General features: G+C 48.7%; 1 long non-coding RNA gene and 2 other non-coding genes across 3 annotated transcripts; all 3 read left to right on the plus strand.

Moving 5' to 3' along the window:
* The first annotated feature begins 1,514 nt into the window (after window positions 1-1,514).
* On the plus strand, window positions 1,515-3,984 carry LOC139750388 (uncharacterized). Its single transcript, XR_011713126.1, has 2 exons — window positions 1,515-3,593; window positions 3,668-3,984. It is a non-coding gene; the product is annotated as an uncharacterized lncRNA (long non-coding RNA).
* A 5,324-nt stretch (window positions 3,985-9,308) lies between these two features.
* On the plus strand, window positions 9,309-9,501 carry LOC139750478 (U2 spliceosomal RNA). Its single transcript, XR_011713168.1, has one exon. It is a non-coding gene; the product is annotated as a U2 spliceosomal RNA (small nuclear RNA).
* Window positions 9,502-13,249: 3,748 nt separating this feature from the next.
* LOC139750479 (U2 spliceosomal RNA) lies at window positions 13,250-13,442 on the plus strand. The gene has a single exon (XR_011713169.1). It is a non-coding gene; the product is annotated as a U2 spliceosomal RNA (small nuclear RNA).
* Window positions 13,443-14,845: the final 1,403 nt, after the last annotated feature.

Raw genomic sequence — 14,845 nt, forward strand, 5'->3', positions numbered from 1 at the left:
GACATGCGATGGCGGTCTGTTTGGTGGGTGGAGGGGGCGCAGGCTTGGTGGCGTGAACCCTCTTGGTTTGCTCGGGGCAGCCCGGGTTCCACATATGGTGTTTCCCCTGGCAGTTTGGCATTTGGGCCATAATTTTTCGCCCTGCTTTAGCTTGGCACAGTTGTTCTGCGCTTACGGCGCATACGTCCTTGCTGAAACGTCATCAAATATTGGTGCCCGAACCTCTGACAGCGGTAACGTCTGAGGGGCTCCGAAGCTTGAGGCCTGACCTCGTATCTATCAGACTTTTAGGTCGATGTGGCTCGGTGTTGGCCCATAATGGGTTATTATGACCTACCGAGTCTGTACCGTCTTGTCTGTCAGCGGAGTGCAACGCTCCGCCTTCAGACCTTGGTATGGTTTTCTAGGGAATCCAGGGGCAATTCTCTGGAGTACTTGAGTACCACACATTTCTTCTCTTTTTACGGCCGGGTCTAATTTGATGGCAGGGGCAGAATCCTTTACAAAGATATCCAGGGCGTTGGCTGAGAAGGCACCTTTGTGGAGGAGAATCATATCCCCTTTGAGGTTGGGCCTATACAGAGAACCGGACATTGGGCAGCTTCTCCAGGCTCGAGATGGTCCCATAGGCCGTTGTTGCTAACGTGGTTGCGATACAGATCTTGGCAAGCGCCGGAGTTGAGCTCGTGGTTGCGGTGGTGGTGGTCGTTGGTGTGTCGGTTGGAGCACTTGGGGCGTCCTGGGAAACGTCGTTTCCGGAGGAGTTTCGGCGGAGCTTCATCTCTTCGCCGACCAACAGGTATGGATCCTTGTGGTGAACAGGAAAGTGTCTGTGACAGTGGGGTGGTCGAAGACCGGGTCGATGGTCGCGGCATCAGCCGCGTTCACAGAGGGGGCGCCGGCGCTCGTCCGCGGAGCCTCGTTGTGGGATCCCGGTTCTCTCTATACTCCTGACGTCGCAGGCGGCGGTTCCGGTTTGGTGAGCGTGAGCTCTCCATACCGGTCAGTCGGGTGATGCACCCGACCAACGGTAGCTGTGGGTTCTAGTTAAACAAAAATTTTGTCTCGAACACTTGCACTTTCACTGCTTTCTATCTCTGCTGTAATCCACACTCGCAGTCTGAATACTGCAGTGGTCATTGTTACAATCCGCACTTATAGTTCTGTGTTCGGGTCTTTATCAATAGACTTCCCTTGTCGGTCGGTACACAAGGTTCCAATGTGTCCCACTAGATATCATTAACACGGTTCACTATAACTTGCACTGTGGTTGATGCTCGTGCTAATAATCCAGTGGCGACGTGATCTCCCGAGATGACGACGGCTGGACTCTGTAGATCCTGGCGGCCAGAATCACTCTTCCGTCGACCACGTGGTCAGAGCGCTCAGATAAACTGTCCCGGTGTTGTCTGTGTAGCGAAGATTTGATGGTGTTGGGGTGCCGACTTACTTCACTTGAGCCTGTTGAGAACCATCCTCTCAGCCGTCTTGGTGATGCATCTGTGGAGGGAGATGGGTCGTGGTTTCTCAGGCTCTCTGTGCATGGTAATGGGCTGGATGTCTGCCTTTTTCCATTCCAGTGGAAGATTGTGTGCTGTCCGGACACGAGGCGTTGATGACCTGCAACAGTGCCTCGTGTCCAGCTTCTCCAGCGTGGCGCAGCATGGAGTAGGTTATTCTGTCAGCCCCTGGGGCAGTGTCCCTGCTCCGTTTCATCGCCTTTCCCAGTTCTTGTTTGGTGAAGGCTCTGTCCGTTGTCTTGCCTGCTGTTTGCCTTCCTTATGCGTCTGCCCTACCCTGTCTTTTTTGTGTATCTTGCGGCTGTGTGGGTAGGTTGGTTGTGGCTGCTCGCTGGGAGAAGACCCGCAAGCCTGTCTGCCTCATTTATAGGACTTGGATGATCCGGTGGCGGCGGTACGGTTGTGCCAGATGCTCTCTTGATCAGGGCCCACATCGTGCCGTGGTAGGTGTGCTCGTTCAGTCCGAAACTCCATTTGAGCCTCCTTGCTCTCGTGATGCTTCTTCTCTTCTCTGGTGCGCCAGATTCTATCCTGTAGAAGGTGTGTATTTGCATGGATAGGGTGTTTTCCGTAGTTACTTCGATTTCTAGCCCTGTTTACCCTGTTGTTGAGCTCCTTAACTCTGCTGCAACAGAACCAATGGTCTTGGTGTCATCTGGCTGAGGGCATGGACTTGGGGATGGCCATATCTGCAGCTTCTTGAAGGTCTCGGGATTGTTCCTCGTGTCGTCGATTTTCGTCCGTGAAAGTGATGCGAACCTGCTGTTCGTGCTCTTCTCGCCAGGCTTTGATCTTGTTTCTGAAGAGCTCCCAGTTGGCTTTTTGGGCGTTGTTCCTCCATATCGTTGGTGTAGGCGAAGGGACCTTGTTGACCGATAGTGGTCAGCGTAACCAAGCGGTCGCTGGTGAGAGAAGGGTGCAGCTGCCAACAGGTTGAGTCTTTCAGGAAGCGGGAGCGGAAGGTAAGATCGATTCTCCATCCCCTTTTGAGTTGGGTCGCCGTTGTTTAGGAGGGTAATATCAGGCGTGCCAACCATTGTGGGGTAGACGTGCAACCCGTCTTCATTGATGGCGCTCGCTGAATTGAGGAAGGGATGGTCAGCGTTGAAATCTCCTACCAGTGACGTTGTGCGCAACCGATGCAAATAATTCCATGACATCTAGAGAGCCCCTCTGACGCTTATAGATGTTATAGATGTCACGTTCTTGCAGGGTGACTCTTATGGCTAGCGCTTCAACTTCCTAGTATCACAAGGCATCAGGTGCTCGATCTCTATGCTTGCGATGTTCGACCTGAACAGCATCATGCAGCCTCTGGTCGGTGACTAATGTGTTTTCTGTACACCTTGTACCCACAAGTGGAAGCTGTCGTGGTATGGGAGGAGTGTCTCTTGAAGGATTATGATGTTTAGACCACGTTGTGCTGCTGCATGGAGGTGTATTATTTCTTATTCCCTGGATGTTACAGAGGAGGATCATAATGGAGGTGCTGCTGTTCAGTTGTGAGCTGGACCTTGTTGGGTTTTCATGATCATGGTTTCCACCTCTATCTCCTCTACTTCTTGCCGGGGTTTGTCGCTGACCTTCTCTTGACGGAGGGGTGTGGTAAGGTGGACTTCTTGTTTAGGGGGCCTCGGGGTTGTTCCTCCTAGCAGTCTGCGGTTTATCTCTATTTGTGGGTGGAGTGCACCTCAGCTGTAACTTTTATCTGCTCCAGCGCGGGTGTGGAGTGGTTAACTGTTACGGTTGTTGTCGGTTGGTTGACTGGAGTGGAGGCTGTGGTGTTGTTGACTGTTGCGTGGACTGTGGCCACTTGCCCAGGTACGCTCCCTATCAGGGCGGAGAGCTAAGTTGCTTTCATCTTGTAGCCCAGTAGTGTTTCCAGGCCTTCCACGAAGTTGGTCAGGAGTTTGCTTAGGTCTGACACGGATCATGCCACTCGAGATCGGCCGCTCATTCTTCGCCGATGTCTTGGTTGTGCAGGCAATTTCTCCTCTGTGGCAATAAGGATATCATAGGGAGCGCAGGGAAGTGTTGTGCATTCCATGGGGCCGCGGGCTGCTGCTTCTGCTGGCCCCAAAGGAAGGTGCCTGATGGGGCCGGCTGACATGCGATGGCGGTCTGTTTGGTGGGTGGAGGGGGCGCAGGCTTGGTGGCGTGAACCCTCTTGGTTTGCTCGGGGCAGCCCGGGTTCCACATATGGTGTTTCCCCTGGCACTTTGGCATTTGGGCCATAATGTTTCGCTCTGCTTTAGCTTGGCACAGTTGTGTTCTGCCCCATTGCGCTTACGGCGCATACGTCCTTGCTGAAACGTCATCAAATATTGGTGCCCGAACCTCTGACAGCGGTAACGTCTGAGGGGCTCCGAAACTTGAGGCCTGACCTCATATCTATCAGACTTTTAGGTTGATGTGGCTGGGTGTTGGCCCATAATGGGTTATTATGACCTACCGAGTCTGTACCGTCTTGTCTGTCAGCGGAGTGAAGCGCTCCGCCTTCAGAACCTTGGTATGGTTTTCTAGGGAACCCAGGGGCAATTCTCTGGAGTACTTGAGTACCACACATTTCTTCTCTTTTTACGGCCGGGTCTAATTTGGTGGCAGGGGCAGAATCCTTTACAAAGATATCCAGGGCGTTGGCTGAGAAGGCACCTTTGTGGAGGAGAATCATATCCCCTTTTGAGGTTGGGCTTTACAGAGAACCTGACATTGGGCAGCTTCTCCAGGCTCGAGATGGTCCCATAGGCCGTTGTTGCTAACGTGGTTGCGATACAGATCTTGGCAAGCGCCGGAGTTGAGCTCGTGGTTGCGGTGGTGGTGGTCGTTGGTGTGTCGGTTGGAGCACTTGGGGCGTCCTGGGAAACGTCGTTTCCGGAGGAGTTTCGGCGGAGCTTCATCTCTTTGCCGACCAACAGGGATGGATCCTTGTAGTGAACAGGAGAGTGTCGGTGACAGTGGGGTGGTCGAAGACCGGGTCGATGGTCGCGGCATCAGCCGCGTTCACAGAGGGGGCGCCGGCGCTTGCGCGCGGAACCTCGTTGTGGGGATCCCGGTTTCTCTATACTCCTGACGTCGCAGGCGGGGGTCCAGGTTTGGTGAGCGTGAGCTCTCCATACCGGTCATTCGGGTGATGCGCCCGACCAACTGTGGCTGTGGGTTCTAGTTAGACAAAAATTTTGTCTCGAACACTTGCACTTTCACTGCTTCTATACCTGCTGTAATCCACACTCGCAGTCTGAACACTACAGTGGTCATTGTTACAATCCGCACTTATAGTTCTGTGTTCGGGTCTTTATCAATAGACTTCCATTGTCGGTCGGTACACAAGGTTCCAATATGTCCCACTAGATATCATTAACACGGTTCACTATAACTTGCACTGTGGTTGATGCTCATGCTAATAATCCAGTGGCGACGTGATCTCCGAGATGACGACGGCTGGACTCTGTAGATCCTGGCGGCCAGAATCACTCTTCCGTCGACCACTTGGTCAGAGCGCTCAGATAAACTGTCCCGGTGTTGTCTGTGTAGCGAAGATATGATGGTGTTGGGGGGCCGACTTTACTTCACTTTAGCCTGTTGAGAACCATCCTCTCAGCCGTCTTGGTGATGCAACTGTGGAGGGAGATGGGTCGTGGTTTCTCAGGCTCTCTGCGCTTAGGAATGAGCTGGATGTCTGCCTTTTTCCATTCCAGTGGAAGATTGTGTGCTGTCCGGACACGAGGCGTTGATGACCTGCAGCAGTGCCTCGTGTCCAGCTTCTCCAGCGTGGCGCAGCATTGAGTAGGTTATTCTGTCAGCCCCTGGGGCAATGTCCCTGCTCCGTTTCATCGCCTTTCCCAGTTCTTGTTTGGTGAAGGCTCTGTCCGTTGTCTTGCCTGCTGTTTGCCTTCCTTATGCGTCTGCCCTACCCTGTCTTTTTTGTGTACCTTGCGGCTGCGTGGGTAGGTTGGTTGTGGCTGCTCGCTGGGAGAAGACCCGCAAGCCTCTCTGCCTCCTTTCTGTGACTCGGATGAGCCGATGGCGGAGGTACCGTTGTGCCAGATGCTCTCTTGATCAGGGCCCACATCGTGCCGTGGGAGGTGTGCTCGTTCAGCTCAAAGCTCCATTTGAGCCGGCTTTCTCTCGTGATGCTTCTGGTCTCTTCTCTGGTGCGCCGGATTGTATCCTGTAGGTGTCTATTTGCATCGATGGGGTGTTTTCCGTAGTTACTTCTATTTCTAGCCCTGTTTACCCAGTTGTTGAGCTCCTTCACTCTGCTGCAACAGAACCAATGGTCTTGGTGTCATCTGGCTGAGGGCTTGGACTTGGGGATGGCCATATCTGCAGCTTCTTGAAGGTCTCGGGATTGTTCCTCGTGTCGGCGATTTTCGTCCGTGAAAGTGATGCGAACCTGCTGTTGGTGCTCTTCTCGCCAGGCTTTGATCTCGTTTCTGAAGAGCTCCCAGTTGGCTTTTTGGGCGTTGTACCTCCATCTCGTTGGTCGAGGCGAAGGGAGCTTGTTGACCGATAGTGGTCAGCGTAGCCAAGTGGTCGCTGGTGAGAGAAGGGTGTAGCTGCCAACAGGCTGAGTCTTTCAGGAAGCGGGAGCGGAAGGTAAGATCGAGTCTCCCTCCCTTTTGAGTTGGGTCACCGTTGTTGAGGGTAATATCAGGCGTGTCAAGCATTTTGTGGTAGAGGTGCAACCCGTCTTCATTGATGGCGCTCGCTGAATTGAGGAAGGGATGGTCAGCGTTGAAATCTCCTCCTACCAGAGTGACGTTGTGCGCAACCGATGCAAATAATTCCGTGACATCTAGAGAGCCCCTCTGACTCTTTAGATGTTATAGATGTCACGTTCTTGCAGGGTGACTCTTATGGCTAGCGCTTCAACTTCCTAGCATCACAAGGCATCAGGTGCTCGATCTCTATGCTTGCGATGTTCGACCTGAACAGCATCATGCAGCCTCTGGTCGGTGACTAATCAGTGTTTTCTGTACACCTTGTACCCACAAAAGTGGAAGCTGTGGTGGTATGGGAGGAGTGTCTCTTGAAGGATTATGATGTCTAGACCACGTTGTGCTGCTGCATGGAGGTGTATTATTTCTTATTCCCTGGATGTTCACAGAGGAGGATCATAATGGAGGTGCTGCTGTCCAGTTGTGAGCTGGACCTTGTTGGGTTTTCATGGTCGAGCTTTCCAGCTCTGAGATCTACCTCTACTTCTTGCCGGGGTTTGTCGCTGACCTTCTCTTGACGGAGGGTGTGGTGAGGTGGACTTCTTGTTTAGGGGGCCTCGGGGTTTTTCCTCCTAGCAGCTGCGGTTATCTCTATTTGTGGGTGGAGTGCACCTCAGCTGTAACTTTTATCTGCTCCAGCGCGGGTGTGGGGTGGTTAACTGTTACGGTTGTCGGTTGGTTGATTGGAGTGGAGGCTGTGGTGTTGTTGACTGTAGTGTGTGCTGTGGCCACTTGCCCAGGTACGCTCCCCATCAGGGCGGAGAGCTAAGTTGTTTTGATCTTGTAGCCCAGCAATGTTCCCAGGCCTTCCACGAAGTTGGTCAGGACTTTGCTTAGGTCTGACACGGATCATGCCGCTGGAGATCGGCCGCTCGTTCTTCGCCGATGTCTTGGTTGTGCAGGCAATTTCTCCTCTGTGGCAATGAGGATGTCGTAGGGAGCGCAGGGAAGTGTTTTGCATCCCATGGGGCCGTGGGCTGCTGCTTATGCTGGCCCTAAACGAAGGTGCCTGATGGGGCCGGCTGACATGCGATGTCGGTCTGTTTGGTAGGTGGAGGGGGCGCTGGCTTGGTGGCGTGCACCCTCTTGGTTCGGTCGGGGCAGCCCGTGTTCCACATAGTGTTTCCCCTGGCAGTTTGTCATTTGGGCCATAATTTTTCGCCCTGCTTTAGCTTGGCACAGTTGTGTTCTGCCCCATTGCGCATACGGCGCATACGTCCTTGCAGATGCATCATCAAATAATGATGCCCGAACCTCTGACAGCGGTAACGTCTGAGGGGCTCCAGAACTTGAGGCCTGCCCCCGCATCTATCTGACTTTTAGGTCGATGTGGCTGGATGTTGGCCCATAATGGGTTATTATGACCTGCCGAGTCTCTACCGTCTTGTCTGTCAGCGGAGTGCAACGCTCCGCCTTCAAACTTGGTATGGTTTTCTAGGGAATCCAGGGGCAATTCTCTGGAGTACTTGAGTACCACACATTTCTTCTCTTTTTGCGGCCGGGTCTAATTTGGTGGCAGGGGCAGAATCCTTTACAAAGATATCCAGGGCGTTGGCTGAGAAGGCACCTTTGTGGAGGAGAATCATATCCCTTTGAGGTTGGGCTTTACAGAGAACCGGACATTGGGCAGCTTCTCCAGGCTCGAGATGGTCCCATAGGCCGTTGTTGCTAACGTGGTTGCGATACAGATCTTGGCAAGCGCCGGAGTTGAGCTCTGTGGTTGCGGTGGTGGTGGTCGTTGGTGTGTCGGTTGGAGCACTTGGGGCGTCCTGGGAAACGTCGTTTCCGGAGGAGTTTCGGCGGAGCTTCATCTCTTTGCCGACCAACAGGGATGGATCCTTGTAGTGAACAGGAAAGTGTCGGTGACAGTAGGGTGGTCGAAGACCGGGTCGATGGTCGCGGCATCAGCCGCGTTCACAGAGGGGGAGCCGGCGCTTGCGCGCAGAACCTCGTTGTGGGGATCCCGGTTCCCTCTATACTCCTGACGTCGCAGGCGGCGGTCCCGGTTTGGTGAGCGTGAGATCTCCATACCGGTCAGTCGGGTGATGCACCCGACCAACGGTAGCTGTGGGTTCTAGTTAAACAAAAATTTTGTCTCGAACACTTGCACTTTCACTGCTTTCTATCTCTGCTGTAATCCACACTCGCAGTCTGAATACTGCAGTGGTCATTGTTACAATCCGCACTTATAGTTCTGTGTTCGGGTCTTTATCAATAGACTTCCATTGTCGGTCGGTACACAAGGTTCCAATATGTCCCACTAGATATCATTAACACGGTTCACTATAACTTGCACTGTGGTTGATGCTCATGCTAATAATCCAGTGGCGACGTGATCTCCAGAGATGACGACGGCTGGACTCTGTAGATCCTGGCGGCTAGAATCACTCTGCCGTCGACCACTTGGTCAGAGCACGCAGATGAGCTGGGCTGCGTGCTACCTGGGGAGAGAACAGGAAAATCAGTGTGTGTGTGTTTTATTATTGTAGTACGTGTACTGTGAGTCAAGACATGAATTATACAGCCAGAAGGATGGAGGAGTCTCCCCCCCACATCCCAGGTATACTGTGGTCAGAGTTTTCCTTCTACGCTAGTATTGGCAGGTATAACTTTTATATTCTGGCGTAAATGTCTTGCACACAAATGTCCTCATTTCATAGTAATAGCAACCATAAGGCTTTCGTCGTTCCTCAATAGACACGCTAACGAATACCCCCATCACTATGGTCATTACTTATGTGTGGGAGTGAAAGGGTCATATTAAACGATAATCATTTCTCATTGTCTTGGTGTATACACACATTGACATTTTTAAGTTTCGTTACTAAAACATGAGCTAGATAATGGAAATTGTCTTGAAAATATCTGCTTTGTCTTTTTTTCTGATATGAACAATTGCTTTTAAGTCGTTGTAAATAGCATGTATATCCTTGCTAAAATAAACCCAGCCCAATGTAGGATAGTGTTCGTTATTCTTGTATGCGTATAATATACATATAAATGTTCTAGTTGAAGCTGCTTGAAGTCATCAGTAGTCATGAGTTGGGTCAAGAAAGTTGGTTGGTTGAGTATCGCTTCTCGGCCTTTTGGCTAAGATCAAAGTGTAGTATCTGTTCTTATCAGCTTAATATCTGATACGATCCCCATGTGGGATCCACGATATTAAACTGATTTTTGGATCATGGCGAAGTGCTAGGGGCTTGCTCCACCTTTGCCGCGGATCGGCCCGGTATTGCAGTACCTCCGGGATTGGTCCACTCCCTCCGGGGAGACGAAAACTTTCATGTGTTGAGTAAATGAAATGGTAAAAAATTCACAAAATTAAAGTTCAATGTTTAGAATCTTTTAATGATGCATAGACTGTTTAACCCAAGTTCCCTCATTGGATTCCTTGTAATGAATGGTGATTGAAAAGTCCCTTCCAAGGAAGGGGGAAAAGAGCAAGAGTTATTACAAGTTATGTTAGAGGAAGTGAATTTGAGTAGGAGGAAAAGGGCCAGGGCTCGACCTGGCGTGCATCGGGTTCTGGGGATAGCTAGGACAAGAGGTTATGAGTGGAGGGCGAAGGAAGTTTTTTTTTTTTTTCAGGGTATAGGAGATGGATCGTATCTCTGACACACACTGTTATTGCCAAGATGTTCCCTACCCGAATCTGGTTGTAAGTTCTAATAAGAGTTTGTAGTTTTTACATTTTTATACATGGGGACTGGATATTGTTCAGGTTGAACGTTGAACATATTGTCTAGGTGATCAATTCCCAGGACATTATTGAAGTAGTCAATCCAGTAGGTATGGTGTACTTCAAAGCGCTCCACTTGTTTTTCGTACAGTTTCCTCCAATAGCTGTTTAGGGAAGACGTGAGGTTGTGTGACTAACAGATGGTCCCTGGCCTTCAGAGGATTGCGTCATTAAAAATAAAGGACAATTTTGTTTTTGTAGATAGCCTGAGTGCATTACGTTCACTTGATAATCTTTTTAATTGTAAACTGGTAATACAGTGGAACGATATATGTTCTTTAAGAGAAGGAATTTGGTAAAAAATTTACTTGGGTAACATGACGCGGTAGAATTTATTTAAATGAAATTACTGATAGATTGGTGAAAGAAGTAGCTTATAAAGAAATCATAGATACTGAAGGCAGTGTTGAAAAGAATTAAATGGATAATTAGGAAGAAAAGACCGTATGTTTTGTTTAAGATCGTCGGACCTCTGCTTGGTCCGACACGGGCCTTTGCATGTTGGCGACCAGTTCCCTGGGTTTTATGCATGGTATGTGTGTGTGTGTTCAAGGTTTTCCTAGATGCAGGTACCGTTTTGATGATGGTGCTGGGCGCGCTATTTTCATCTGGGAAGTGGGTATTCCCCTGTGGTCCGGAGCAGGTGTTGCATACGGTTATTTTGAGTCTTAAGTAGTGAGGCCGCTGGTATTACATGGTCTTCCTCACTGAAGACTGGGACTCTTGCACTGAGACTGTCACTTCGCTGTCCTGCATTTTGTGTTCTTGTGGGTGCGTTGACTGCTCCTAACAGTAGACGCAGTCTCTGATGACGCTGTCAATTTTTTTTTTGCCAGTTACACTGGTACCCCAGTCGTAGACGGTGTAGATCGACTAAGGTTTTCCTTGTGCCTGTGTTTCTCATATGGTGGCTCCAATAACGTCGCCGCCACTTGGTTGACAGGTATCCGGCATCGTAGGCGTCCAGGAGATTCCTCTTGGTCCAGAGCCTCGCTGCTTTACGTAGCTGGTGTTTGACTTCATGCAGGCTATCTGAAACATACACCTGTATATTGGTAAAGCGTGTAGCTGCTTTAGTTGCCTCGTCAGCTGTTTCATTCTCGTCGATGTCCATGTTGCTGCCGATCCAGTGTATGGTGACCATGTCCCTGTTGCTCGAACAAGTTGAGCGATGTTCGAGGTGACAAGCTTGGTGTCTTTTGGGCGGCTTCTCGAGGACGGATGTATAGTCGGACATCCTCAGCACTGACGTCATGTACAGCCTCTAAGAACGTGCCAAGGGCAGGGACTTGCTCAAAGAGGTTGTGGTTGTCCTTGGTGATGGGGACCATAAAACCCTGGTCTTCCGTCAACACTTTCGATGGGAAGGTCTGGAAATGAAGGGTACAAATGTTGTCCTGTGCCCGTGGTGATGTTGCCAAATCCATTAAGGAATAAGGCGATGGGTTCAGGAACGTTGAAGGACACATCACGTGTCACTTCGGAGATCGCACGCTCTTCAGGGGTGTAGACCTTACCATTGTAGGCTTGCAGTCTGAGAATGCGAAGCCAGGTGAGTGCGGCGGAGTAGTATTGAAGATAAGATGGGAGAAGTTTCTTCTGCACGTCGGGGGAAGTAGCAAGCATGCGAGAGAAAGTGTCCTTAGTAACGGGGACAATTCCTGATAGACTCGGGGTGTACTGCGTCCATATCTGGAGCTCGCGGGGGGAAAAACCATAAGTGAAGATGGCGTCCTGATGAGGGGGGGCCGTCTTTAAGTTGGGCGTGGTTCTTCGGGGAAGGGCGAGCCAAGTTAGCGGGTGGTGGCAGTGCACCTGGGACTTGCTTCTTCGGAGGAGCACCCTTCTCGAGGTAGACGAGTTGCTTGGCCTTGGGGTTCTTGTTCTCAGGTTTTCCAGCGTAACCATAATGGCCACGTCTGAGTGCGAGAACAGGATGGGTAGCAGTTGGGTTTTCCATCTTGACGGTAAGAAGAGGTGAAAGAGCAGCGCTTGCACTGATGACTTGGAGTCCGTGTGTATTATCACGGGCTTCGAGTGCGTGGTGGCTGCGTGTTCCAGTGCTTTGGAGATGACTACGACCTCCGTCTGTAGTGTGGAGCAGCCATCTTCCAGCCTCCAGAGGTGAGTATTACCTTGGGTGTGGAAGGGTGCCACCGACCCTCCCTCATGTGTTAAGGTGTCTTTGTTCCCATGAATCTAAAAACCAGTCTTATCAGGTCTTCCTGCTGGAGGTTGGACTTCTTGTCTCTCAATGTCGTGACTGCGAAATGGCTGGCGAAAGGTCCCATGGAGGCGGTAAATTGTACCGGTGGTGTGGTGTATCCTCCGTCTCCTGTGTGGATGCCACTGCTTGAAAGGCTTGGATGGCACTCTCTTTTTTAGTTTTCCTAATGAAGGAACAGAGGAGGGGGCCAAGTGAGGATATTCCCTGAAAGGCTCAGTCCTCTGGTCTTAAGGCTACCTTGCTAACGCGGGAAATGGCGAATAGTACGAAAAAAAAAAAAAAAAATATATATATATATATATATATATATATATATATATATATATATATATATATATATATAACGAAGTATTAAATTGTTTTGCCAGAACTTTTGTAAATTTTAAATGTGTTTATCCGTGATATGTAAGATGTGAAAGTTCCCCCAACCGTAGCTTTCCTGTGGTCAACGTTTTCTTTCGTACGCTCCTGTTGACAGGTATAACTTATATTTAGGTGAAAATGTCTGACAATTATGAATGTTTCACGTTAATAAACGCATGGCTTTTGTCATGGTTTGTTCATCGATAGATCTGATAACGGATACTCCCCCTCCCTGATTATAACTATTGATTTTGGGTGTATATGTAATCGTATGTGTAAAATGGTAAGGCTGAATGAAGCAAAAATCATCTTTATTGTCAATATCTTGAATATTTTTTTTTGCGAATACACTAGCCATATAGATATTTTTGGACAATGTTTCCGTATTAGAATTGAAGATGATCAATACTTCAGAGACTCTTTAGAAAGATATATTCTTGCATACTGATTTATATGAACAGTAGTATATATATATATATATATATATATATATATATATATATATATATATATATATAATTACTAAACTAAACCCAGCTCAATCTAGGATACTATTTTTCTCAATTCCTGGATGCATATAATATTGCATAAGTATCTTGTTATGCCTTTATTGACTTGCAGTTGAAGCTGCTTGAAGTCATCAGTAGTCATGAGTTGGGTCAAGAAAGTTGTTTGTTTCAGTATCGCTTCTCGGCCTTTTGGCTAAGATCAAAGTGTAGTATCTGTTCTTATCAGCTTAATATCTGATACGATCCCCATGTGGGATCCACGATATTAAACTGATTTTTGGATCATGGCGAAGTGCTAGGGGCTTGCTCCACCTTTGCCGCGGATCGGCCCGGTATTGCAGTACCTCCGGGATTGGTCCACTCCCTCCGGGGAGACGAAAAACTTCCATCTGTTGAGAAAATGAAATGTTTGTAACTAAAGGGTTAATACGTCACCATATTAATGTTTACTGTTAAGTATGTGTATCCGTCCATAGACAGTTTTAATCTAAGCTCCTCTTTAGCTATCCCTTGTAATATGGAGTCGAATGTTATCTGAAGGCCATTTTCCTAATGATTCATCTGTTTCGTAAAACCTCTCAAGGGTGTGAATATATTTAGCATGAATGAGACTGAAACTACCAAGGAAGGAGAGTAGTGAAACAGGAAATAAACTTGAGTGAAAGAAACGGAAGGGAAGAAGTGAGGATATATGACGAACAGTGGTACTCTGTCCCTCTTCATCAAAGAGGGAGAGGAAAAGTGCAGTGCATTATTTTAAAGGGAAAATAAACATGTACAATCCTTTGGTGATGGCATTAATATGATGAACAAAATTGATATCTTTGTCTAGGAAACCGAAATAATCAAAGATATAAGACGGTTCGTAGGTTCGACTCTGTGACGGGTCTGACTTAAGGGTGTGGCTGCTTCGGGCTGGTTGTTTAGTGGGCGGATGTATATCCTTATCATGCTGCTGGCCTGGGGCAAGGGATGGTTTTTGTTTGGAGTTTCTGATGTGTCGAGTTGACGGATTGCCGATGTTACTATTTCATAACTTGGGCCTTCACCTTGGCAGGCAGTACATACATGTCTCTAATCTGTCGTATCTTTTCGCAGTCCTCCTGACAGCTACACCAGTGGATGCTGTGCCAACTGGGTGGCGTTTGCTGCCACACGTTGACACAATACCCACTTACCAACTTTTTATAACTATCTATATTTTGTCACCTGTTATCTAGATTATTTTTCCCTATAGGTTTAGATGGTATTTATAGGATCATTATGTATGGACTTTATAGTCAAAAATAAAAAAGGGTTGCAGGCCTAATGACCTTCCTCATAGGTCGCTGGCCGTTAAACCCAACAAGCGTTGTTTTGGGGATAAATATATAACATAAAATTTCAGCATATAACATTCTTGGTTGCATGATGGACAATGTATGTCAGTGACTTTTAAAAGAAACTTCCAACAATATTTGTAACCTAATCTAAGTCTAGTTATTACAGTATCTACTTTAGATGTTGCTGGTCCTTATAGCCCCCTACACAGCCTGGCTGGTCTGGGACACTTTGTATGTGCTTCTGCAGGTCACCCTTAAAACTAACTTTCTGTGCATCCCATGGTCTTTGTGATGGTAATCATCCTCAGAATATTTCCCGACTGCAAGACCTCTTGTGCTATCTGAATTTGCTGGCAGCTTAGAACGCTGATAACCTCTTATAATGCCACATTGTCAGTACTGTTGTTAAATACATGGTAATGTATGATGTTTAGGTTGGTATCTTGT

This window comes from Panulirus ornatus, chromosome 9, assembly GCF_036320965.1.
Source record: "Panulirus ornatus isolate Po-2019 chromosome 9, ASM3632096v1, whole genome shotgun sequence".
NCBI classification, from domain to species: Eukaryota; Metazoa; Arthropoda; class Malacostraca; order Decapoda; family Palinuridae; genus Panulirus; species Panulirus ornatus.